The sequence below is a fragment of the Lepus europaeus genome, unplaced genomic scaffold (genome assembly GCF_033115175.1).
Source record: "Lepus europaeus isolate LE1 unplaced genomic scaffold, mLepTim1.pri SCAFFOLD_724, whole genome shotgun sequence".
Taxonomy (NCBI): domain Eukaryota; kingdom Metazoa; phylum Chordata; class Mammalia; order Lagomorpha; family Leporidae; genus Lepus; species Lepus europaeus.
In genome coordinates, this window is record NW_026909567.1 from 10,001 (window position 1) to 17,921 (window position 7,921).

Genomic DNA, 7,921 nt, shown 5'->3' on the forward strand with positions numbered 1-7,921 from the left:
ACGACGCCCCCCTCTCCTCCTCCTCCTCCTCCTTCTCCTTCCCCCACGCACGCCAACAAGCCGACGAGCGGCGCCACCGCCACCCGGGGCGGCTCGACACGCGGAAGGGGGGGACGAAACCCCCAACCCCCAAGACACGGCGGGCCCAAGGGGAGGCGAAACACAGCAGGGTCACGGCGACCCGGGTCGGGAAGCGGACGAGAAGCAAGAGAGCGAAAGGAGACGGGCCAGGGCCGCTCAGCAGACGGAGGAAGGCGCGGCAAAGGGCGACGGGGAAGGGCCAGGGCCCACCCACGCGACGACGGTGCGGGCGGAAGGGCCTCACCACGCGTCCAGCCGGCCAGTCACGCCAGAGCACACACACCCCCACCACCACACACGGGATCTCACCGCCAGCACCCTCCGAGGGCAAGGGCGGTCCCGCGGGACGGGGAGGCGGCACCTGACGCGGCCAACCGGGGGCCGTCGTGCCTCAGCCACTGCCAGCCAACACGCGTCCTCACGTGGGGAAAACCACCGGCCACCGCCACCGCCACCGGTCACGGACAGACCCCAACCCCACAAAGCCCCCACAGGCACGCGGGGAGCAGAGCCTTCAAAGAGTCCACCCTCCCCCGGAGGGGGGGAGGGCGAACGGCCCAGCCCGCCGAGGCAGCGAGGGGGGGTGGGGGCCGCACCGGGGCCACGGAGGGCGAGGCACCGGAGGCGCGAGGGAGAGGACGCGGGAATCGCCTCGGGCCACAAAAGCCGGACCCCGCCGGGGAAACGGACACGGGATCGCACCGCCACACGCCAGGGCGGCCCCGCGACGGCCAGGGACACCGGAGCCCGCCTCCGGCGACCCTCCGCGTCTTCTCCCACGCGCACCCGGGAGCCCCGCCGCCGGGGCGCCTCCACGCGACGTCGCCAACAACCGCACACGCCGAACGGCCCTCGCGCCGCCTCCCGCCCAGCCAACCGTCCGGATCCCCGTTCCCGGGAAGCGCCGCGACCCCGAGGGAACGCTCCCCAGGGGCGACCACGCGGCCGAGGGGGAAGAGAGGGCTGGGCCCAAGCCCAACACACGTGCCGACCGCCGCCCCGATGACGGCCAGTCGCAGCCCGGGGTGGCGAGCAGGGGAAGCAGGGAGCCGCCCGCTCGCGCCACAGCCCCGGGGACGCGCAGGACAGACCACGCGCGCCCCCGCCCAGCCCCGGCCGACAAGGCAAACACGGAGAGTGACACGGAAGGCACGCGCACGCACGGGCGCGCGCGCCGGCCCCAAACACGAACGAGCGACGGACCGCCAGCCCGGCCCGGCGGGACCCTCCCCCAACACGGAGGGGGGAGGCGCGGGCCGCGGCCGTTAGGGCCGAAAGAGCAGCGCCCCGGTCCCCACCGCGGGGACCGGCAGACCCACCAGCACGCCTACGCTTCCCCCCCCCAACAGAAGGGGCAAACGGGGCGCACGGGTGGAGCACGCCACCCAACGCACTCAGCACAGGAGGGACGGCGGCCAGGGGGTAACGGTACCCCATCAGAAGGCACGCCCCTCTCGGATCGCTAGAGAAGGCTTTCCTCACCGAAGGTGGGCCACACCCCCACTCCAACTGCCCCCTCCCCGCCGGGCCGGCAGGAGGCAAACCGAGGGAGCACCACCCGAGGCCACGCAATCGGGGCGGGGGGGGGGGTCTGCGGTATAGGTAAAGAAATGGCACTTTGAGCATCCGCGGCCAGGGCCAGGGCAGGCTGGGCGCATTACCAATCCCATTCGCCACAGCCCTTCCCAGCCCCCGCACTCGTCCAGCCGGGCCGGACCACGCCGCGACCGCTCGACACACCTGGCACACACCACCCCACAGGGGGTGGCAAGCACGCAGGCATGCGCCCGCCAAGCCGATACCCCCCACACACGTGGGGACGGCACGACACCGGCAGCCTCCCTCCAGCGAGGCGAAGCACGCACGGGTCTCCCCTTCTCTTACCGCCTCGACCCCCCCAACACTCCCAAGGGGCACAGGCAGCAGCCAGAGGCAGCCACAGCAGCGACACCCGGGAGAGGGCACTGGGGGGACAGGAGCAACACCACCACTCGGCTTCAGGCACCTGAGGCACAACCTGGACCGCTCCAGGGGCACCGCACAGGCTCGCGTGGAGTCAAGGCTCCACAGCCACAGCCCACGACAGGGCGACAGCGAGGGATGCCCGCCACGTCACAGGACCCCAGCACCCCCCCCGCGCGCAAAAGCACGGGGACAGCAGAGGTCGGGCCGGTTTCCGCACCCCTGCTACCCACACACCACCCACGGGTGGGGAAGGCAGAACGAGGGGCCCGCAGGCCAGAACGAGAGGCTCGGCAGCGTTCGCCATGAACGGCCGTCCCTCATCTGGAGCAGCTTAGGTCCGGCCCAGGAGAGCACCACAGCACCACATCGGTCACAGTCAGCTCGGAGTTTTAACACGTGGAGTGAGGGCGGGGGGCACGACCCGGCAAGGACAGCCACCAGTGGGGCCCGCTGCAGCCTCGCCGGCCCCCGCCTCCCACTGCAGGCGGTAGACAACCCCAGCGGAGAACGCCTGACACGCACACGTGTGGCATGAAGCCACCCCTCATCGAGGTCCTTTCAGTCAGAGGGTTGTCACAACCACCAGGCGATCGGCTCACCAGCGGCAAGGAGCGCACGCGGGTAGAGGACCCGACGCCCGCCTCACCCCCACCGCCCTCGGGCACCATAGGCCGGAGGTGGCATCACCGTCGCGGGACAACCGGGACGAACGCACACAAGCCACCACGCGAGCCCAAGCAGGTGGCTCTCAGAAAGGAGCACGGTCGAGCACCAGCCCACTGGAAGCCCACTTTGTCCCCGTGTCCCCAACGCACGTCCGGAGTCCCCTCTCTCTGGCGACAGTCACCAGAGAACAGCGTGTCAGCACTTACCTGCAGGTCCAAAACCACAACTCCAAGTATAAAAATGTCCACGCGAGAGGGCACGGGGCTGATGCACTGGACACAGCCACCTCTGAGCTTGGGGACCCGGTCACTTGTCCCCAAAATGCCACCCATCTCTGTTAGAGCACACTCCTCTGCCACCTGGTCGACCTGGGGTGGGGGAGGGGGAATAGGGACATGAGCATGCCACCCGCCACCCGCCACCCGCCACCCGCCACCCGCCACCTACATCCTTAACTCACACACACACGGGCTCCAGTAGACTGGCCTCTGGCCCTCAAAAGGCAACCCAGGGGCCGGCGCCGTGGCTCAATAGGCTAATCCTCCACCTTGGGGCGCCGGCACACCGGGTTATAGTCCCGGTCGGGGCGCCGGATTCTGTCCCGGTTGCCCCTCTTCCAGGCCAGCTCTCTGCTGTGGCCAGGGAGTGCAGTGGAGGATGGCCCAAGTGCTTGGGCCCTGCACCCCATGGGAGACCAGAAGGAAGCACCTGGCTCCTGCCTTCGGATCAGCGTGGTGCGCCGGCCGCAGCGCACTGGCCGTGGCAGCCATTGGAGGGTGAACCAATGGCAACGGAGGACCTTTCTCTCTGTCTCTCTCTCTCACTGTCCGCTCTGCCTGTCAAAGGGGGAAAAAAAAAAAAAAAAAGCGACCTTCGATCACTCCCTGAAGGGGGACTTTGGGGAAAAAAACAAAACAAAACAAAACAAAACAAAACAAAAAAACAAAACAGTCCAGACCTTCCTTAGTGGCAAGTAGCAAGTAATTAGGGTTAGGCCCAAGTGCAGAAGGACTTCGAAGAAAGAAGAAAGAAAAAAAAAAAAAAAAAAAAGGAAAAACAAAGTCCCAGGCCAAGGCACCCTTCCCTCTGCCGCCCACAGATCGACATCTCCGGTCGGTCTCTGCAGTTGGTGGCAGTGGTGGCAGCAGCACTACCAGTACGTAGTGTGACAGGGTGTGCTGGTCTACCCGCCAACAGTAGCGCCACCCCAGTCTAGCCACGTTCAGGCGCGAGGCGACGCCCGCCTCCCTCCACAGCCTCCGCCTGCTCACTTGCCATCCTCCAGGCCCAATCTCCGACCAATACATCAGGCCCCCAGGTCCCAGCAGGGCAGGGACAGTCCTTCCTGCAGCTTAGGGACTTTGTCACACTCTGTCTCGGGCTCCTCGGCCACTTGTCATCCCTTGCCGGCTCCGGAGCCCGCGACAGCCATATCAAGGCGGCCACCAGGTGGAGTCCAACAACCGACACCGAGGAACCAAGGGACAGCCAGCTGGATGCATCCAGGCGGCAGGGGGACGCTCAGAACGTGTTTCTCGGCTGCCCGGGGGCAGAGAGTGTGTGGAGGGGGTCGGGGGCAGGTGTCTGCATAACCACAAAGGCTGTGGGGCATAGGTGCCCACACAGCCGAGGGTTGGGACTCAGCAGGCTGGAAATCTCAGAGCATGAAGTGCCTCCCAAAGACAGGTCTGGCCTCACCTGGCTCCGGGAGTCAGCCTGTCAGACCCCCAGGGAGGGGGTCTTCGTCTTCTCTTGGCTCACGGGGTGTGTGTGGGGAGGGAGAGGGGGGCATCGGGAAGGAGGCTCATCCTCTGGCAGCACACCATCTGTGGCAGAGGCCATCCATGGGCTTCACTATTGCCTGGGATACACTCCACAGATCACTATTTACACAGAAGTTTTAAAAAACGGGGGGGGGGGGCGAGGGGGGAGTGGAGTGGAGTGGAGTGTGTCATATTCTTATTTTTTGTATCTGTGAACTACATCGAACCTCTTCTCTTTGTATTGATATCACATTCACATAAGAATTGATGAGAATCGTGTTGCACTCAGGACTGTGCGTTCTTCCCAGTGACCCTGGGAATCTAAAGACTTCTTTAAAAAGTCCACTTGGCCACCCAAAGGTGAAGGAAGGAAAGGAAAGGAGGAAGAAAAGACAAGAGAGTGGCAGAGAGAATTAAAAAGAGGGGAAAACATTGAAAGAACACGAGAGAGAGAGAGAGAGAGAGAGAGAGAGAGAGAGAGAGAGAATTGGAGTAAGAAGAAAAAAAAAGGAGGACGAACAGAAAGACAAAAACTAAGAAGAGAGAAAGAAAACGTAAAAAATGGGGAAAAGAAGGAATGGAAGTTTAGAGGAAGTTTAGAAAGAAAACCGTGAGGACACGAGGACACGACAAAGAGAGGAAACACATGAGGGAAGGTGGGAGACAAAAATGAAACCAAAATAAGGAAGAGAGGAGAGAGCATGAAGATTTAAAAAGACGAGAGAGAAAGAGACAGAGAGACAGAGACAGAGACAGAGAGAGAGAAGGCAAGCAAGTGGGAAGAAAAAATAAGAAAGGGCAAAGAATATCAAGTCAAAGGGGGAGTGAGAAATAAAGTCGTGAGAAAGAGAAAGAAGCTAGAAGGAGACGGACAGACACACGGACGAGCGGGGAACAGCACGAGAGCAAGAGACAACAGGGAATAAACTGAGAAAGAGAACATAAAAGAAGGAAGGAAGGAAGGAAGGAAGGAAGGAAGGAAGGAAGGAAGGAAGGAAGAAAGAAAGAAAGAAAGAAAGAAAGAAAGAAAGAAAGAAAGAGAAAGAAAGACGCCAACGGTGACCCACAGGGGACTCAGATCACCCAGGGTGGCGCCCAAGGACCCAAGAGCCGACCCCCAGTCACAGCCCGCTCCCCGCCCCCGGCCAGCTCCCCACCCTTCTCGCGGCAGCGCGGCGGCGCGGCGGCAGCGGCGGCGGCGGCGGCGCCCCAGCCCAGAGAAAAATGCCCCCCCCCCGCCGCCCACCCCACAGCAGAAAGCTCGCCTGTGCTCCACACCGCGCATGTGCTAAACAGGCCCCCAACCACTGCGCAGCCTCCACCCCGAAGCCTCGCGATACTCAGGACACTGTTTAGTCGCCAGCGCCATTTTGGCTTTCACCGGCCACCGTGCCCGATCTGATACTGTGGTCGCTAGGTGGCGCGCGAGTATCGCCGTAGAGAGCTTTGGTTCTCTCGGCGGGGGTGGGTGGGGAGGAAGGGGGGGATGAAGGGCAGGACAGGGCAGAGGAGGCCGAGGGAGGAAGGTGAATGGGGAATGACACTGGGTCCCAGGCCCGTGAGTCAGCTCCAGATTCTCTCTCTCTCTCTCTCTCTCTCTCTCTCTCTCTCTCTCTCACACACACACACACACACACACACCCTTGGGCCACGTTTCTCCAGGCCTGGCTCTCCAGAAATCTCATCCAATGATGAGCGGGAGGGCCTCCCGTTAGCTGGTAGCTGGGCCAGACAGGAACACAGGCACACACTCACACTCACACTCTCACTTTCTTCAATGCAATCACTGTCTCCAGCCGGGACGGCCCGCCCTCCCTCCCTAGGTAGTACTGTTATAAAGGATGGCCCAGTATCTCCTCGATGTGTGTCTCCTTCCACCACCAGGAGTTGAAAGGAAATGCGAAGGGTCACCACTGGAAGACCGGGAGGCAGGGTGGAAGCACAACAAACCTGCCCGGCTTTCTATGTTTCTTGGAGAGATACGTTGATTTATGCAATTTTTCTTTCTTTTTTATGTGAAATGCAGTGACAAAGAGAAGGATAGAGAGAGGGGGGAGAGAGGAGAGGTAGGAGAGGTGGTGGGGGAGAGAGAGAGAGGGAGAGAGAGAGAGAGAGATCTTCCATCCACTCATTCATTTCCCAAATGCCCACAGCAGCTGAGGCTGGGCTAGGCCAAAGCCAGCAGCCAGGAACTCCATCTGGGTCACCATTGTGGGTGACAAGGACACAACTACTTGGCCCATCTTCCGCTGACATTGTCTTTAACCTGTTGTGCCACAACGCTGCCTAGCTCCCACTAGCTAGCTTTAAATTTCTGTCTTTTAGCCGGCACCACGGCTCAATAGGCTCAATAGGCCAGGAGAAACATCTGGCTCCTGCCTTCAGACCAGCGCGGTGCGCCAGCCAGCGCGGTGGCCATTGGAGGGTGAACCAAAAAAGAAAAAAAAGAAAAATAAGAAAAAAAATTTCTTTTTCTTTTTTTTTTTTTTTTTTTTTTTTTTTTTGGACAGGCAGAGTTAGACAGTGAGAGAGAGACAGAGACAGAGACAGAGAGAAAGGTCTTACTTCCGTTGGTTCACACCCCCCCCCCCCAAATGGCCGCTACGGCCAGGCCAGCGTGCTGCACCAATCCGAAGCCAGGAGCCAGGTGCTTCTCCTGGTCTCCCTTACGGGTGCAGGGCCCAAGCACTTGGGCCATCCTCCACTGCACTCCTGGGCCACAGCAGCGAGCTGGACTGGAAGAGGAGCAACCGGGACAGAATCCAGTGCCCCGACTGGGACTAGGACCCAGGGTGCCAGCGCCGCAGGCAGAGGATTAGCCTAGTGAGCCATGGCGCCGGCCTCTATCTGTCTTTCTTCTAAGATCTTAGGGGAGCCAAGGACCTCTTTTGGGGGCAGAAAGGAGGTGGAATGGCAGTGGATCAGAGATGTGAAAGAAGGGAGGACAGTCTTCCAGAGAGAGCAAGGAGAGGGAGAGAGAGAGAGCGAGCACTTTACTCTGCTCCCCATCAGCAGGTAGGGGTCAGAGGAGGAAGAGAGCAGACTGGGTCTCTGGGAAACAGGACAGGAGCCTGGCCTGGCTTCCCCTTCCCAGCACATGAGCAGAAATGGCTGCACAGTGAGCAGCGTCTGGGCACACAGGATCCAGCTCAGCCCACAAGAAGCTTCTGCTCCCTCCGGTGAGGCACAGAAAGAAGCAGGGGAGAGCCAGCCACCGCACCCCAAGAGACACCGCAGCACCACTCACCCTCCCATTCCAAGAGGGGTTTTGCTCCTGAGAAGTTCTCATCCACTCTCCTCTGTGCCTGGGAAGGCACTGCCCCTAAAATGGCCTTCCAAGTGTTCCAGAGAAACAACACACCCAGTCAGACCTGTGTGTACGTGTATGCGTGTGTGTGGAGATGGAGAGAGCCCTTCAGAGCTACGTGTGTGTGTGCGCGCGCATG